The 16,693-nt window shown below is 44.4% G+C and overlaps 2 protein-coding genes across 3 annotated transcripts in view; one reads left to right on the forward strand and one right to left on the reverse strand.

Annotated features, from left to right (window-relative positions):
* The window catches only part of NOS1 (nitric oxide synthase 1), a 195,319-nt gene that overhangs the window by 96,093 nt on the left and 82,533 nt on the right, over nucleotides 1–16,693 (reverse strand). The gene's annotated exons all lie outside the window — the stretch shown is intronic.
* Nucleotides 1–16,693, forward strand: part of LOC113907724 — a 45,952-nt gene that overhangs the window by 1,720 nt on the left and 27,539 nt on the right. The gene's annotated exons all lie outside the window — the stretch shown is intronic.

Genomic DNA, 16,693 nt, shown 5'->3' on the forward strand with positions numbered 1-16,693 from the left:
AGGGAGGGTGGTGGTTAGCAAGTTCAGCCTCGCCCTTTTGCAGCTTGCGTTATGTAACTCTGCCAGCCCCTCTGTGTGGGTGAGGGAGTCATGAATACCCAGACCCAGCCTGGGCTGCTTTCTCCATCTGGCGTCGCTGTGAGTGTGTGTGTGTGTGTGTTTCTCTCTGTGTATTCATGCATCGCCCTCCTGCTGTGTCATTTCTCTGCTGTGTGTGTGAGCCTGTGTGGCCCGTGTGTTGACAGGCTGAGTGTCTTTCGGCGTCTTGCTGCTGGCCTTCTGGCTTGCAGAGAAAACCAGCCCAAACTGCTATGTCCTTCCTCACTGGGGTGGATTGGTCAACCTCCCTACCCGCCCCCACCCTGGGCTCTGGTTTCCTTAACTCTCCCAGAGCTCTCATGGTACCCATTTCTTCTGGGTACCAAACCCAGGATGCTTACTGTTTAGTTGAAGGCAGAGACAGCTGGGACCTCCAGATCTTTTGAGTGTTCTAGTTTGGCACTGGGCTCCATTCTTTAATTCAAGAAGGGACTTGAAGGTGAGCTCTTCGGGAGGTGGGGGCCCCCAGCTTGCTTCTACCCCATACTGGCTTCAGCCAGAACTTACCAAAGGGACTTTCCTGGTGACTCAGTGGTAAAGAATCCACCTGCCAATGCAGATGACATGGGTTCAATCCCTGATCTGGGAAGACCCCATGTGCTGTAGAACAACTAAGCCCGTGCACCACAACTCCTGAGTCTGTCTAGAGCCTGGGAACTGCAGCTACTGAGCCCACGCGCCACCGTTACGGAAGCCTGCTTGCCCTAGAACCCCCGTGCTCTGCAGCAAGAGAACCACCGCAATGAGAAGCCCGCGCACCGCAACTAGAGAGTGGCCCCCACTCCTCGCAACTAGAGAAAAGCCCTCACAGCAACCAAGACCCAACACAGCCAAAAATAAACAAATAAAATTATTAAGAGAAATAACTAGTTGAGGCATTGCATTAAAAAAAACACTGCATTAAAAACTAAATGCTGGAGAGGGTGTGGAGAAAAGGGAACGCTCTTGCACTGTTGGTGGGAATGTAAATTGATAAAGCCACTATGGAAAACAGTATGGAGAGTCCTTAAAAAACTAGGAATAAAACCACCATATGACCCAGCAATCCCACTCCTAAGCACATACCCTGAGGGAACCAAAATTCAAAGAGACAAATGCATCCCATTGTTCACTGCAGCACTGTGTACAATAGTTGGGACATGGAAGCAACCTAGATGTCCACTGACAGAAGAATGGATAAAGAAGTTGTGGTGCATATACACAGGGCTTCCCAGGTGGCTCAGTGGTGAAGAATCCGCCTGCCAATGCAGGAGATGCAGGAGACGTGGGTTTGATCCTTGGGTTGGGAAGATCCCCTGGAGGAGGAAATGGCAACCCACTCCAGTATTCTTGCCTGCAAAATTCCATGGACAGAGGAGCCTGGTGAGCTATAGTCCATGGGGTCACAAACAAGTCGGACACAATTGAGTGACATGGAATATTGCTGCTGCTGCTGCTAAGTCGCTTCAGTCGTGTCCGACTCTGTGTGACCCCATAGACGGCAGCCCACCAGGCTCCCCCGTCCCTGGGATTCTCCAGCACCTAAGTCGCTTCAGTCGTGTCTGACTCTGTGTGACCCCATAGACGGCAGCCCACCAGGCTTTCCCGTCCCTGCGATTCTCCAGCAGCTAAGTCACTTCAGTCGTGTCCGACTCTGTGTGATCCCATAGACGGCAGCCCACCAGGCTCCGCCATCCCTGGGATTCTCCAGGCAAGAACACTGGAGTGGGTTGCCGTTTCCTTCTCCAATGCATGAAAATGAAAAGCAAAACTGAATATTACTCAGCCATAAAAAGGAACTCATTTGAGTGAGTCCTAATGAGGTGGATGAACCTAGAACCTATTATACAGAGTGAGGTGAGTCAGAAAGAGAAAGATATATACCATATTCTAACGCATATATATGGAATCTAGAAAAATGGTACTGAAGAATTTATTTACAGGGCAACAATGGAGAAACAGACATAGAGAATAGACTTATGGACATGGGGAGCGGGGAGGAGAGGGTGGGATGCATGGAGAGAGTAACATGGAAACTCACATTACCATGTGTAAAATAGATAGCCAATGGGAATTTGCTATATGGCTCAGGAAACTCAAACAGGGGCTCTGTATCAACCTAGAGGGGTGGGGTGGGGAGGGAGATGGGAGGGAGGTTCAAAAGAGAGGGGATATATGCATATCTATGACTGATTCATGTTGAGGTTTGACAGAAAACAATAAAATTCTGTACAGCAATTATCCTTCAATAAAAAATAATACGAAAAACACAATTTACCAAAGGACAGAGCTGGGACTTGGCTTAAGAAAAAAGAAACAAGGCAAACCTGCAGATCTCCCTGGTCACTCCTAGCTTCTCCTCTCTCTTTCTCAGCTGCTTTCTAAATTGGCGGCAGGGAGAGGGGGGCGGGGGTGGGGCTGCTGGCTGGATGGGAATTGGGAAATTGAAGTGCTGTTTTTTAGACCTTGGCCCTAGAAAGACAACTTGATCTTTAGAAGGAATGGAAAGAGGCAGGGCTTCAAAGAGGCAATGATACTCAGCGTCTACTGAGAGACAGGTGGGGGTAAACAGCTCTAGGTCTAAGCAAGTGGATTCTGAACCTTCATCAGGGTCAATCCTAATCTTAATGACAATCCCCCCCTTAATAATATCCCTCTTTTCCCTCCCCAAACACATCTTCACCCCCATCCTGACCAGGATCAGGTTTGACATCTGCAAAGAATATACTAAGATGCTAGATGGAGATGCATCTGTCCTGCTTTGTGAATGTCCAGTATCCACAGTGTCTCCTCAAACCTGGGGCTCCAGGACGGCTGGCCACCATTTTGCCACAGGGAAGATTTTTAAGGCCCTTTCTGGCTCTATCTGTGTGTTTCTGGGTGAGTTCTTTATTTTCTCGGAACCTCAGTTTCTGTATGTGTAAAATGGGCTCTTTAAGTAATTCTTCACATCCTGGGTAACTGGGAGGACTGAATAAAAGAGTTAAGTGCATGGGTTTCAGTAATGTCACAGAATGAATGCTCAGAAGAAATGGCTTCTTACCACTGTCGTGTAACATGTAATGGTTCCGGCTTCCTGGCCCTTGACTCAGGGCACTTGCTACTCTGTGGCAGCCTCTCCAAAGGCATGTCATGTGCCAGGAGGGGGCCGATGCTTGAAAGCATAGAGAAATCTCACGCCACTCATGGTATGAGGCACTGAATACAGGGAGACGGGTGCTGGGTATCCTGCCAACCCAGCCTCCGACTCTTGGAGCTGTGATTTTAAACACGGCACATGTGCGTGCACACCACGGCATATACCATGGAAACAATACTTGGACCCAGGCCTCATTGGAGTAGTTCAGTGGTTTTGGGAGTACCTTGCTGTGGAGGAAATTCACGCCTGACTTTCGAGGACGACTGCCAGGGAGAAGGAGGGAGCCAAAATAGGCCAGCGTCTGCTCTTACCACCTCACTGTGTGACCTTGGGCATGCCACCCCCGCCCCATCCTGGGCCCACGTCTGCATCCAGGATGGTGATGGGAGCAGTTCCCAGGGATGGAGAGTTTAGCCTGCCAGTGCAGGAGACGTAAGAGACGGGTTCACTTCCTGGGTCAGGAAGATCTCCTGGAGGAGGGCATGGCAACCCACTCCAGTATTGTTGCCTGGAGAATCCCACGGACAGAGGAGCCTGGTGGGCTACAGTTCATAGGGACGCAAAGAGTCGGACACGACTGAAGCAACTGAGCACGCATGCAAGCACAGCGCTGAGTCCTCCACACGGGTGTCTTATTTTATCCTGACAGTGACCATGTAAAGCACATGTCGTTTTATCCCCATTTAACAGAAAGACAGGCTTCCCAGCTGGCTCAGCAGGAAAAAAATCTGCCAGTGAAGCAGGATATGCAGGTTCAATCCCTGGGTTAGGAAGATTCCCCTGGAGAAGGAAATGGCAACCCATTCCAGTATTCTTGCCTTGGACATCCCATAGACAGAGGAGTCTTGCAGCTACAGTCTTTGGGGTCACAAGAGTCAGACGTGACTGAGCAACCAAACAACAACAATTACAGAAAGACAAGGTGATTGGGGTTCAGAGAAGCAAACTGGAAGACTGCCCTGGCTCTAAGCCAGCGGGTGCTGGGTACACACCTAACCCTAAAGACGATCCCCTAAGACGACGCCTCCCCCCAACACACTCTCATTGGCTGCCTTACTTTTCATTCTCACCCTGACTCATCGCATTCAATGGTCTCCATTTTACAGAGGTTGAGATTAAGCTGCCTATTCGTTTCATTTTTAGCACTGAAAGTCCATGGACAAGAGGATGATGAAGAGCCATTAAAATCCAAAAGATTGTCCAACTCCCACACTCAAAAATAAGGAAACAGAAGCCTGGAGAAGGGAGGAGGGTACTCATTCAACATGGATCAGCCACAGTTGGGGTGTCAAGAGCTGTCTGTCCAATAGGGCAGCCACCAGCCACATGTGGCCATTGAACACCTAAATTGTGACTGGTTCCTGGAGATGTGACCTAAGGGTGAAATCTACATGGGGTCTCAAAGACTAGGAGGAAAAAAAAGAATGTCAAATAGCTCAATAAGTTCGCAATATTGACCACATGTTGAAAGGATAATGCTTTGGGTATACTGGATTAAGCACAGTTATTATGAAAAAATAATTTCAACTGTTGCTTTTGATGCTTTTATATGCAACTACTGTACAGTTAACAAATCAGATATGTGCTCACACTGTGCTGCCGTTGGGTAGTGGAGGTCTAGAGTCTGACCCTCATGGTGCCTGGACCAGAGGGCCTCCCTGCACCCCACTGCCCCTTAGGTCCCCTCAAGCACCTACTGATAACCTAGGCAGGAAGAAGATAATTCTGCTTTCTAAAGAAGTCAGAAAATGACATAGAGGGTAAAAGGAAACATCTCGCCATTTTTTAAGGTTGACCACTGGATAGCAGGAGTGGGGGGAGAAAGAAAACCCACCTCAAACCATGTAAAGAGAGAGAGTAGGGTGTCATCTGGGCTGGTTGTCCAGAACCCAACAGCTTGCTGCCTGAATGTCATTTGAAATCTAACCCACCTGTGCAACAAATGTTTCATTTAAAAAGTGACGCAGATCTCTTTTTACAGGTGGGATATGAGCTCCAAGATATACCGCTAGGTGAAAAAAGAATGGTGCAAAAGCATATATTCTGTACATGTAAGTGGAGAGAATGTTCTGGAAGGAATGGGTGTCACTGGCTACATCTTAGATGGAATTCTGCACATCACTAGTAGGAGGGAGACAGACTTTGCACTGACTACCTTGACAGATTTTATTTTCTCAGGCTCCAAAATCACTGCTGATGGTCACACAGCCATGAAATGATGCTTGTTCCTTGGAAGAAATGCTATGACAAACCTAGACAGTATATTAAAGACCAAAGACACTTTGCTGACAAAGGTCCATATAGTCAAAGCTATGGTTTTTCTAGCAGTCATGTACAGATGTGAGAGGTGGACCATAAAGAAGAATGAGGGCCAAAGAATTGATGCTTTTGAATTGTGGTGCTGGAGAAGACTCTTGAGAGTCCCTTGGACAGCAAGGAGACCAAACCAGTCAATCCTAAAGAAAATCAACTCTGAATATTCATTAGAAGGACTGATGCTGAAGCTGAAGCTCCAATACTTTGGCCACGTGATGCAAAGAGCTGACTCACTGGAAAAGACCCTGATGCTGGGAAAGATTGAGGGCAGGAGGAGAAGGGGACGACAGAGGGTGGGATGGTTGGAGAGCATCACCGACTCAATGGACATGAGGTTTAGCAAACTCCGGGAGATAGTGAAAGACAGGGAAGCCTGGTGTGCTACAGTCCATGGGGTCACAAAGACAACTTAGCAACTGAAAAACAACAACAAATTATTACTTTAAAATCATCTAAATGTGTATACCATTAAATATTAAAGAAAACGACACTCAGCCTGTAAACTGGCTGTTTTCACTTCAAGCACCCACAAAATCTCTAAGGGAGTCACAACTCTGGTTCCCATGTCCCTCCAATCTCATTTAAAAACAAATCCCAAGCCCACCATGTCTTGAAAAGCAAAACAGGATAATGCCACCCCCAACACAAACAAAAGATCAAAACTGTAACCCAACTGTGCTCTTAAAATACAAAACAAAACACAACACCAAACCACAAAATACAGCAACCAACCAACTTCCTTACATCTCCTGAACTGCTAATTTGCAGTCTTTCCCCAGAGAGAACACCCCCCAGGGATCAAAATGACGTGCTTTCTCCCACGCTGGCAAGTCATAGCTACAAATCCTCCAACCTCTGCAAGCTGCTGGCGGGGGGTAGGGGTAGGTTGGCGTTCTGTGTCTTGGGGATCCCAGAGACACAAACACCCTGGTGCCAAGGGGGGTCTCCCCAGTCACATAATTCCCCAGTTTCAAGGCTACAGTTTGTTCCTGATCGTCTCAGATCTAATGCTCACAGATCATCGGGGCAGGAAGGAGCACTGTTTAGAGTCAGGAGCATGAGGATGAAGACCGTTTAGAGTTTGACAGAACACTCTGATGCGAGGCTTTGAGAAATTTACACTCTCATCTATCGTGCCTTGTATAGCCTCTTTGTACAGCAGATTGACAGTATCTACACCAAAATTGAAAACACATGGATTTTTGGCCTGGCAATTCAATTCTTAGGATAAATTGGAAGGAACATCCTTACACACACACACACACACAACACACACACACACACACACACACAGGGTTGTTCAGAATATCAAGAAACTAGAAAATCTGAGTATCCATTAATAGGGAACTTCTACATAAACTATGGCACATCCATGCAATGGAATACGGCGCAGGCATTAAATACGGGGAGATTAGATCTATAAAGACCAATAAGGGGGCACTTCCCTGGCCATCCAGTGGTTAAGCCTCCCAGCTTCCAATTCAGGGGGTGTCGGTTCAATCCCTGGTTGGGGAACTAGAATCCCACATGTTGTGTGGCACAGCCAATAATAATAATAAATAATAAAGGGCCAATGGGGAATGATTCTTAAGACATAGTTAAATTAAAAAGCAAGGTAGAGAACACCAATACATAAATATATTTGTAGACCCATTGCATGTATTCATCTATACTTCCATGTAAGCTTGGAGATGTACTCAGTATCTCTGGAAAAACACTCAAGATGTTGGTCACAGGTGGCTTCTGGGAAAGGAGACGGGGAGGCAAAAGGTTAGGTGGGAGGAGGAAGTTCACTTTTATTATATATTCTTTCATATTGTTTATTTTTTTACTATGCTTTTGTATCAGCTTTAATAAAAGGACAAATCTAAACTCCAATGAACAAAAAGATTGTTAGTGAACTTAGACAAATAACTATATTGTTATGAAAATAAGAATACTCAGTCTCTGAATTCTGGGGTGGGGGGATCAGGTAGGGGAAAAAATAAAAATGTTTTATCATTTTCCCAAAGATACATTTTATCAAATTGCTGTAAATCAGAGATAGCTTAAGAGAAAATAGAAAAAGGTTTCCTTAAATCTGGAAAAACAAAACATTTAGAAAATCAGCAATATTTTAGAAAATATACTTTTTAAAAAAACTTAAATTGAAGTCAGATTATTTTGTATTTGAACCCTAGCTTCTCCATGTAGCTTTGTGATGGTCAGCAAGTTACTTAACCTCTGAGTCACGGTTCTGCATCTATAAAATGGGAGTGATAATAGCATCTCCTCAGGGCATGCGTGTTTGAGGATGGCATGAGATAATAATGAGTATTTTCCGAGTTCTTACATTGCGCCATACAGAATGGTAAGTGCTCAGTAAATGGATCCTCCCCCGCCTCACTTCTTTACTAATTATTAAAATGCAAGCAGATGTTATTCTACTGGCTGTCTGGAGCATCCAATGGACATATGTGGCTTAAAGTATTTTGTGCAGGAGGATCAGGTCAGTGCTGTGGACACACAGGTTGGTCCTGCTTGCCAATGGAATAGGAGCCTGTCACGGGCTCCTTTCTTGGAATACCAAGAGAATGGGATTTGTTGTGTCGGAATGTGGCACTCGAGAGACAGCCAGGAAATCAGGCCCTGGGACTTGGTGATGAGTCATCACCAGTGGGAGGGAGGTGGGGTATCACTGGTCCAGTCCATCATCAGGAGGGAGTTTCACAGCTGTCAACCCCATGTTGGAAGAGATCTGGGGAATTATGAAACCTTCATTCCATCTTCATTTTGCAAAGCTCATTTTTATGAACAAGTTCAGCCGGCTGTAGAGCACTATATCCATCACACAGACTGCAAATTCCAGGGTGTGGGGCTAGGGTCTTAAATTCTTCCATCTGTGGACCCCTCAGGGGCACAAGGTCCGCAAGGATGTACCTCTGCCCCTGTCCTTGCCAGACACACCCCATCACCGACATTGTCAGGTAGGGGTTGAAGGCATTTGCACTGGGGTTGGAAAGACAAGGGTTTGTGACCCTCCTCCACCACATATTAGCCCCAGATTCCTCATCTGGCAAGCAGGAGAAATAAGTTACATGGAATAAGTGGATGGAAAACATTTGATGGCATAGTCCACGTAAAGTGCGTGGTGCTTCCATTATTTTAAGAGTCACTCTAGATGACACCTCAAGGAAAATGAAGTATTTCAGCCCAGATAGGTGAACAGAATCATGGCCAAGAGGACAGCCTCTTTACTATAAAAAAGAAACAAACTGGGACTTCCCTGGTGGTCCGGTGGCTAAGACTATGCTTTCAATGCAGGGGGCCTCAGTTCGATCCTTGGTCAGGGAACTATTAACAAATACCACAACTAAAGGTTCAGACGCCACAACTAAAGATCCCCAGTGCCATAACCAAGATCTGGTATACATTTTTTTTTAAAGGAAACATATATTACCAGTGGTCTCTGAATCATTTCTTAAGAATCATTACAAGAAGATGGCACATATTTCCTACCCTCAATAAACCTTACCCTCTTTTACTTTCTTTTCTTCTTCTACTTCTTTTTGCTCCTTCCCTTCCTCTCTTCTTCCCTTTATTTTGCCATTCACTTCATCTATTCCTTCACTAACCCTTACGAAGATCTCAATTGGGCCAGCAAGAAGCTTGGCACTGAAAATGTAAGGTAGACAAGACAGACAGCATTCCTACCCTCGGATCTCCCAAGCCAGGAGTGAAGCAGGGAGTGGAGAGAGAGATTAATGACAAGTATAGTGAGTAGAATGAAGTGGAAAAACATGGTGCTAATGGGAGCACGGGAGGACACTTAACATAGTCAGAGTGGTGGTAGTCAGGGAAGGCTTCCTGGAGGAAGAGTCAGGAATACAGAATTGGCCAGATGAAAGGGTGGGTGGTGGGAGCAAAGGATGGGAGAGACAAAGCACTGAGGTGTGGGAGGGAGCAGGTTGGAGGCACTGGACAAAGTCCACTGTGATAGGAGAAGAAAGCCAAGGTTTTATAAAGCTGGAGGGATCTCCAGGAGCTAGATCATGCAGTTATCTTGAGGGCCAAGAGAAAGATTTTGGATCTTATTCTCACGGTGATGGCAAACACTGCAGGTATTTGAGAAGAGAAGTTCTGTGGTTAGATTTAGATTTTATTAAGATGCTGGACGGAAGATGGCTGGAAAAGCAAGGCTGTCTATGGGGAGCTCAGTTAGGAGGCTGCTGCAGGCCAGAGATGAGAGATGATGGTGGTCAGGATTAGGGAGGAAGGAGGAAAGTGGGTAGGTGTAAGAGATATTTGGGAGGTTGAGTCAACAAGATTCGGTGACTGAAACCTAAGGTTTGAAAGAGGGAGGTATCCAGAATAACTTTTCAGCTCTGGCTTCTACAAGCAGATAGAACATCACGGGGTGAAGGAAAGGAAAAGAATGAACGAAACTCATTTGACAGAATTGTCCTTCTTGGGCAGTAATAAATAATTTAACTGCATTTTAGTATATTTCAAGAGTCAACATTTCCTGATGCCATTACTTTCTTAATTCTGAGAATTAAGGGGGATTACAGCAAATAGAATTGATTTGGCTCATTTCCCCAGCTGTGCTATTTACTGGGCATTTGATCTTGGGCAAGTCATCTTTCACATTTTGAATCTCAATTTCCTTTTGTGAAATTGAAAAGGTAATAACAACTACTTGGAAGGTTTTTGTGAAGATTAAATAAGACGGATGCTAGAAAGAGCACTTTGTGAACTGGAAATGTCAACTGCGGTGGTAATGTTGAGTCTTTATTTTCAGGAGGGCATCGAGAACAGTATCATCCAGATAGCAGCTCACTGGTAATGGAGATTTAATTTAGTTTCTCCTCATGCCTGGCATCCTTGGGTGCCTCTGGTGCAGGGAAGCTGGGTCAAGAGGATGGCAAAAGGCACTCATGGGAGGAAAAAGAAAGAATGATTATATCTGCTCCCTTAATTCAAAGTGTTAGTCGCTTAGTCATGTCCAACTCTTTGCGAAGCCATGGACGGTAGCCCACCAGGTTCCTCTGTCCACAGAATTCTCCAGGCACGAATACTGGAGTAGCCATTCCCTTCTCTCAGGGATCTTCCTGACCCATGGATCAAACCCAGGCCTCCCATACTGCAGGCAGATTCCTTACCATCTGAGCCACCAGGGAAGCCCTCCTTAACTCCAAAGTTCCTTGCAAATAGATAACAGCATCCACAGAGGCTTAAATCAATTACAAATGAATTTCAGCAAAGGGAGAACACATTAAGTAGAAAACACAAACTTGCAATGGCAGGGATAACTCGCATATGTCAGATACATCAGTAATAATAATAAATGTAAATGGATTAAACTTAAGTAAAAGATCAAGACTCAGATTAGCTAAGTGGAATTGCAATTATCTGGTATTAGCATGGATGTAGGGACAAGAGCCAAGGACAGAAGGGAAAATAGTTTACTAAGGGAAGTATGAGCTGGGTGTGCATCTGCTGGTCACTTAACTCTAAGGCAGCATAAGTCTGATTTGATTTGAAAGACACAATTGGCTCTCTTCTTAGATTAGCATCTAGTAAACACAGAGTAAATATTTACTGAATACATGATCAGCTAGCCAAGCAGTATCTTTTAGTAAATTTGTATTAAATAGGCTGAAATATATGGAATTAGCAGTTTTGAAAATATCAAATTCAATAATTTCCTATAGTTCAATCTAATATTTCAAACATTTTTATATGTAAGAACTTTACTGAACTCTAATTTTGTTCTTGCAACAAATATGAAGGATGTGATAATAATATTTGTATTTATAGATGCTGAAACTGAGGCTCAAAAATATTAATTAAGTCATAGAAGTTTATCCATCTAGTGTCAATGGCGGGGATTCCAATCACATTTGTTGGAACTTAAAATCTTTGCTTTTTTTGTTTTAAATACTTACTAAACTCTTAATAGCCACAAGAATTTTGTCTCAGATTTTTTAAAGCAATCATATCACCTACAAATAATGACAGCTCAGTCTTTGCTTTTATCACTTTCCAGATACTACAGTGTATTTTTGTTTCAGTTGGCCTGATCACCAGCTATAATTTTAGTAATTGGAAGTTGAAAGGGACTCCAGGCATTTTCAATTCCATCATAATATGGAGTCTATGGGCCCCCTACAGGGCTCAGGAATCCCTGAAAATCCTGAAATTGTGTGCCAAAAATTTTGTGAGTACATGCATATATGCATTTACATGAGGAGGGGGGCATAGCATTAATATGATTTACTAAGCACTCCTTGACCCAATAAGCAGTAAGAGTGGAAGTTACTAGATTAACCTTACATTTTACAGATGAGGAGACTGAGGCTCTAGATGGGCAAGAACTTGCCATAAGTTCTTAGAAACAGAATCAGATCTCAGATTTGGACCTCTTGCATGATTTCTTCTCAAACCAAGGTTACATCCTCATTTCCCTCACCCCTCTTGTGAAATTAGGAAATTCTCTCAGGGTCCTGTATTCAACAGCAATGCAATGCTAATCTCAGGATGTCAGCTGTAGCCTTTTTGGTACCTGCCCCTTCTATCTAACTATACTATTTCTTGATTATTCAAAATAAGCCCAAGGCGTCAACAATCTCTTCATCCCTCCCCTCCTGGTGAGCCATCTCCAGTTACTTTATACTTCTCCAGGACTGGCGTCTGAGGACACCCTGACAGGTGAGAGTTAGGGGCAAATTGCCATAAAAGATGTACATACAATTCTAGGATTTTCAGGTAATCCAGAACCCTGTAGGGATCCACAGATTGCTTACCAAGGTAAATATCTGAAGACCAATACATTCCATTTACTCACCTTTTAGCGAGTAACTACTTTGTTCTCAGAAAGGATGACTCTAGTGAACTGTGAGATTGTATGCACTATGAGACAACCTCTCCACGGTGCCGCAAACTCTCCACGGTGATCTCTCTAGAGAGCACGATGCCCCGGTTTACTTGGACCCCTGGAGCACAGCAAAGTGCTGGACACACAGTAGGTGCTCAATATACCAGAGTCTCAATCCCCATGCCTATGACTTGCTATGTAAGGTATGGTCCATGGACTTCAGACATCATCTGAGAGCTGGTTAGAAATGCAGAATCTCAGTCTCCACCCCAGATCTACGAATCAGAATCTACATTTTTAATAAGACCTCTGGGTGATTGGTGTGTACATTATAATTTAAGAAACACCGTCTGGTTTGGCTCTAAATGCCTGTGTTACATTTTCACAGGCCAATGAAGCTTCAACCAGAACATTTCAGTCTAGGGTGTGCGGTAATATTACGCGGAACCACGTACAACTGCAGATACTCAACCATTTCGTGACCTACGAAAATGGCCATTTCCAATGAAATTTCAATTTCCTTCCAACTATAAACTGTTCTGCACAAAACTGTCTGCTTCAGAGAGGCAGGATATCACTTGCTTCAAAAAGGCTCTGGTCAGATTTTACAAACAATAGCCCACAGGCATACAGATGACTTCTGTTTAGTTAACACACTTAAAAAAAATTTTTTTTTTTCCAAATTGGTTACCACCATTAAAAAACTGTAAGTTTCACATGAAAGCCAAATTTTTGGCTTTCTTGGGTTCCTGGCAGGTGCATTCATACTGGGTCTGCATTCCTCAATGTTGGCCAACAGCTGGAGTGAGAGGTGATGCCCCTTTTATGTGGGGCATGAGCTCCTCAGTGCCCAGCCCCTATGAAGCCCCCTCACTCATTTCTTCCTTGCCAGGACCCTGCAGGTGGGACCTGCAGGGTTTGACCATGGGACCCCGGACAGATACTGTGTTTTAGAGGGGAACAAGGAAGGTCACCTTTAGAAGCTGCTCAGTGAAGGGAGGTGCTCAGTGATTTGGGTCCCATCATAGGTGCTCTCAGCTGGTCCAGGTGTTTGATGAGGAGCTCACCTTCCTGAGAGCTCTCTGCACCTGTCCCAGTCTGTGCACTTTGGTTGACGCTCACCCTGCCCTCGTCTCCCTAGGTTAAAGCTACTGAGAATAGCACAGCATTTCACACAGAGTGTGTGTGTGTGTGTGTGTGTGTGTGTGTGTGAATCACTCAGTTTTGTGACCCCGTGGACTGCAGTCCACCAGTCTTCTCTGTCCATGGAGTTCTCCAGGCAAGAATACTGGAGTGGGTTGCCAATCCCTTACCCAGAGGGTCTTCCTGACCCAGGGATCGAACCTGAGTCTTCCGCACTGCAGGTGGTTTCTTTACCGTCTGAGCCATGAGGGAAGCCCGCTCCACATGACAGTCAACCTCAACTCCCTATCTGCTTCTTCTCATACCTCGGGGTTGTTTACAAAAACCTGTCCTGGAGTGACACCTCTCTCTCTAAATGGAGCTTTTTCTTTTGATGTCAAGCCGGTCTGTGCCTACTCATTCCAATGAGAGCTGAAGGGAAACCAGTGTCCTTCCTCTGTTGGGAGGGAACGCACAGTCCCAGATTCTATTGGTTTTCCTTGGTGACTCCACCTGGGTTCCCCGAGCTGGCTGGGAATTTATCTCCTGTTATGCCAGTGCACCTGGTAAGCCCCTCGAAGACATCCCTTCCTTGGTACTGAGGGACACATTCCTACCTGATTCAGTCTTACTGGACAGAGTTCTGCAAATTTCCCCCTGAAATAAAATCACAGGGAAAAAAAAAAGAGAATGATGTCACTGGGATCAGCGTCTACACATTGATCACAGAGGTGGGAAGGAAGGCTTATGGGAGAAGATCATGGCTAAGATTTTAGATTCTGGGTTCAAATCCTGACCCCGCTAATGACTGACTGTGGCTTCGGGCATGACATTTAGCATCTCTGTGCCTCTATTTTTTCATCTGGAAAATATCAAATATCGACAGTATCTACTTTGCAGGGCTCTTGTGATGATTCTATGAAATCATATCATGTTTCCCTGCCTGGTCTTGCCACCTTCATAGCTTCGTGCCATACCTGTGCCTTGTACTATGCAATTATTTATTTACTAGTTTCCCTTAAAGTCGACTCATTTTTTCCCTTAAAAACACCATGGCCTCATCCGAAGGAATAACATTCATGAAATTATGGTACAGAGGTGCCAGCTACATTTTTCTATTAACAAAACAAATATTGAATGAATGAATTTGAAAAATGGATACCGCTTTGCTCCAATCATGAGAAAACATTGAACAAAATCCAATTTAGGGAGTTCTAGAAAGTAACTGGGGTTTCCCTGGTTGCGCAGGTGGTAAAGAATCTGCCTGCAGTGCAGGAGACCACGGTTCAATCCCTGGATGAGGAAGATTCCCTTGGAGAAGGGAATGGCAACCCACTCCAGTATTCCTGCCTGGAGAATTCCATGGACAGAGGAGCCTGGTGGGCTATATAGTTCATGGGTCACAAAGAGTCAGAGAGGACTGAGTGACTAGCATAACAACACAGAAAATAACTGGCCATTCATCTTTAGAAGTCTCAAATGCATGAGAGGCAAGGAGAGATTCACAAACTCACAGATCAGAGAAAAGAGAAATCATGAATTAAAAACGCTGTGGGATCCAGGGCCCTGGAACAGGAAAAGGTTATCAGTGGGAAAAGTGGTGAAATTTAAATAAGCTCTGTTGTTTAGTTAATAATCTTGCTTCATTGTCCGTTTCCTGCTTTTGATAATTAATTGTATTGTGGCTGTGAATGATGATAACATTAGGGGATGCTGGATAAGGGATAATAAAGAAAATCATTATACTATTTTGCAACTTTTCTGTAAGCCTAAAATTACTTCCAAATAAAAAGTTTGAAAAAGTGGGGACCAGTGAATCGGTCTCTGTCTTTTGCCCTCTCCCTTCAGTGCCTGGCAAACATTAGCTTGCTTTTTGTCTCTATGGATTTGCCTGTTCCAGGCACTTCCTTTAAATGGAATCCTACAATTGGTGGCCTTTTGTGTCTGGCTTCTTTTACTTCCCATGATGTTTCCAAGGTCCATTCATGTTGTAGCAGGTATTAGTACTTCGTTCCATTTTTTACTGTTGAATAATATTCCATTGAATGCATAGGCCACATTTTGTTTATCCATTCATCCGTTGATAGCCATGTGGGTAGTTTCCACCTTTTGACTGCTGGGAACAATGCTGCTTTGAACGTTTGTGTTCAACGTTTTGTTTGAACACTTGTATTCAAAACCCAAGGGTATGGGGTTTCCTATTGGGATGATGAAATGTTTTGGAACTAGACAGAGGTGATGATTGTAAAATATTGTGAATGTACTAAGTGCTACTCAACTGTATATTTTAAAATGATGAAGTTCATGTAATGAAAACTTTATCTCAATAAAAATGGGTACTACCGGTGGAATAAATGTCATATTTTGGAAAATCTGTGCTTATGAGACCCCAGCACTTAACATAGTACCTGGTCCTCAGAAAATGTGTGAAAAATGTTGGCCAGTATTAGTATCTTTGCAGGAGTAACATAAGACTCCCTTCTCCCACCACAGGAATTCTTCCAACAACATGACATTGCTTTCACCAAGAAAGTTCCTCCATGTTTAATCTACTACAGTTCTTGAAGGTACCAAAAATAAAAAAAATCTCAGGGACCTTGGGATACCACCACTAGAATGCCTTGCTTGGCATTCATGAACTTCTCCTATTTTCACAAAGTGCACAGCTGGCTGGAATGATACGGCCACCCACTGCTCAGACATGTGCTCAGAATGCAGAATGGAAGTTCAACAGATAACAAACCGGTTACCTGTTGACTGAATACTGAACCTATTTCAGCAGCTTATTCAACAAGTCTCTTCAATAGACCAAATGCCTTATTGACCCAGGACTCCACCCTACAATTTGCTGGTTAAGTCTCAATGCCCCAGCACTCTTCACTTGATTTTCTAATGCCCGGTCCCATTTCCTCAAAGTACCTAGGGATGTACTCTAATGTTTGAAATGAAAGCAAATGCCTGAATCATTCTGAGGCTTTTATGAGGATCCTACAGGAGGCTGGGGACACCCCAGCACATCCCAGATCAGGGAAGCATCTCTCTGTTCAGAGCTAATGAACTGAGCTTGGCTGTACTGACCATTACCAGCAAAGTCGTCCTCTTTGTCTTGTCTGTGCTGGTTGTTCTCCGTCCTTTGTTCCCAGATCTGTTGTCCAACCTTCTCTGGGTCCTGGGAGGAGGCT

This window comes from Bos indicus x Bos taurus, chromosome 17 (genome assembly GCF_003369695.1).
Source record: "Bos indicus x Bos taurus breed Angus x Brahman F1 hybrid chromosome 17, Bos_hybrid_MaternalHap_v2.0, whole genome shotgun sequence".
Lineage (NCBI taxonomy): Eukaryota > Metazoa > Chordata > Mammalia > Artiodactyla > Bovidae > Bos > Bos indicus x Bos taurus.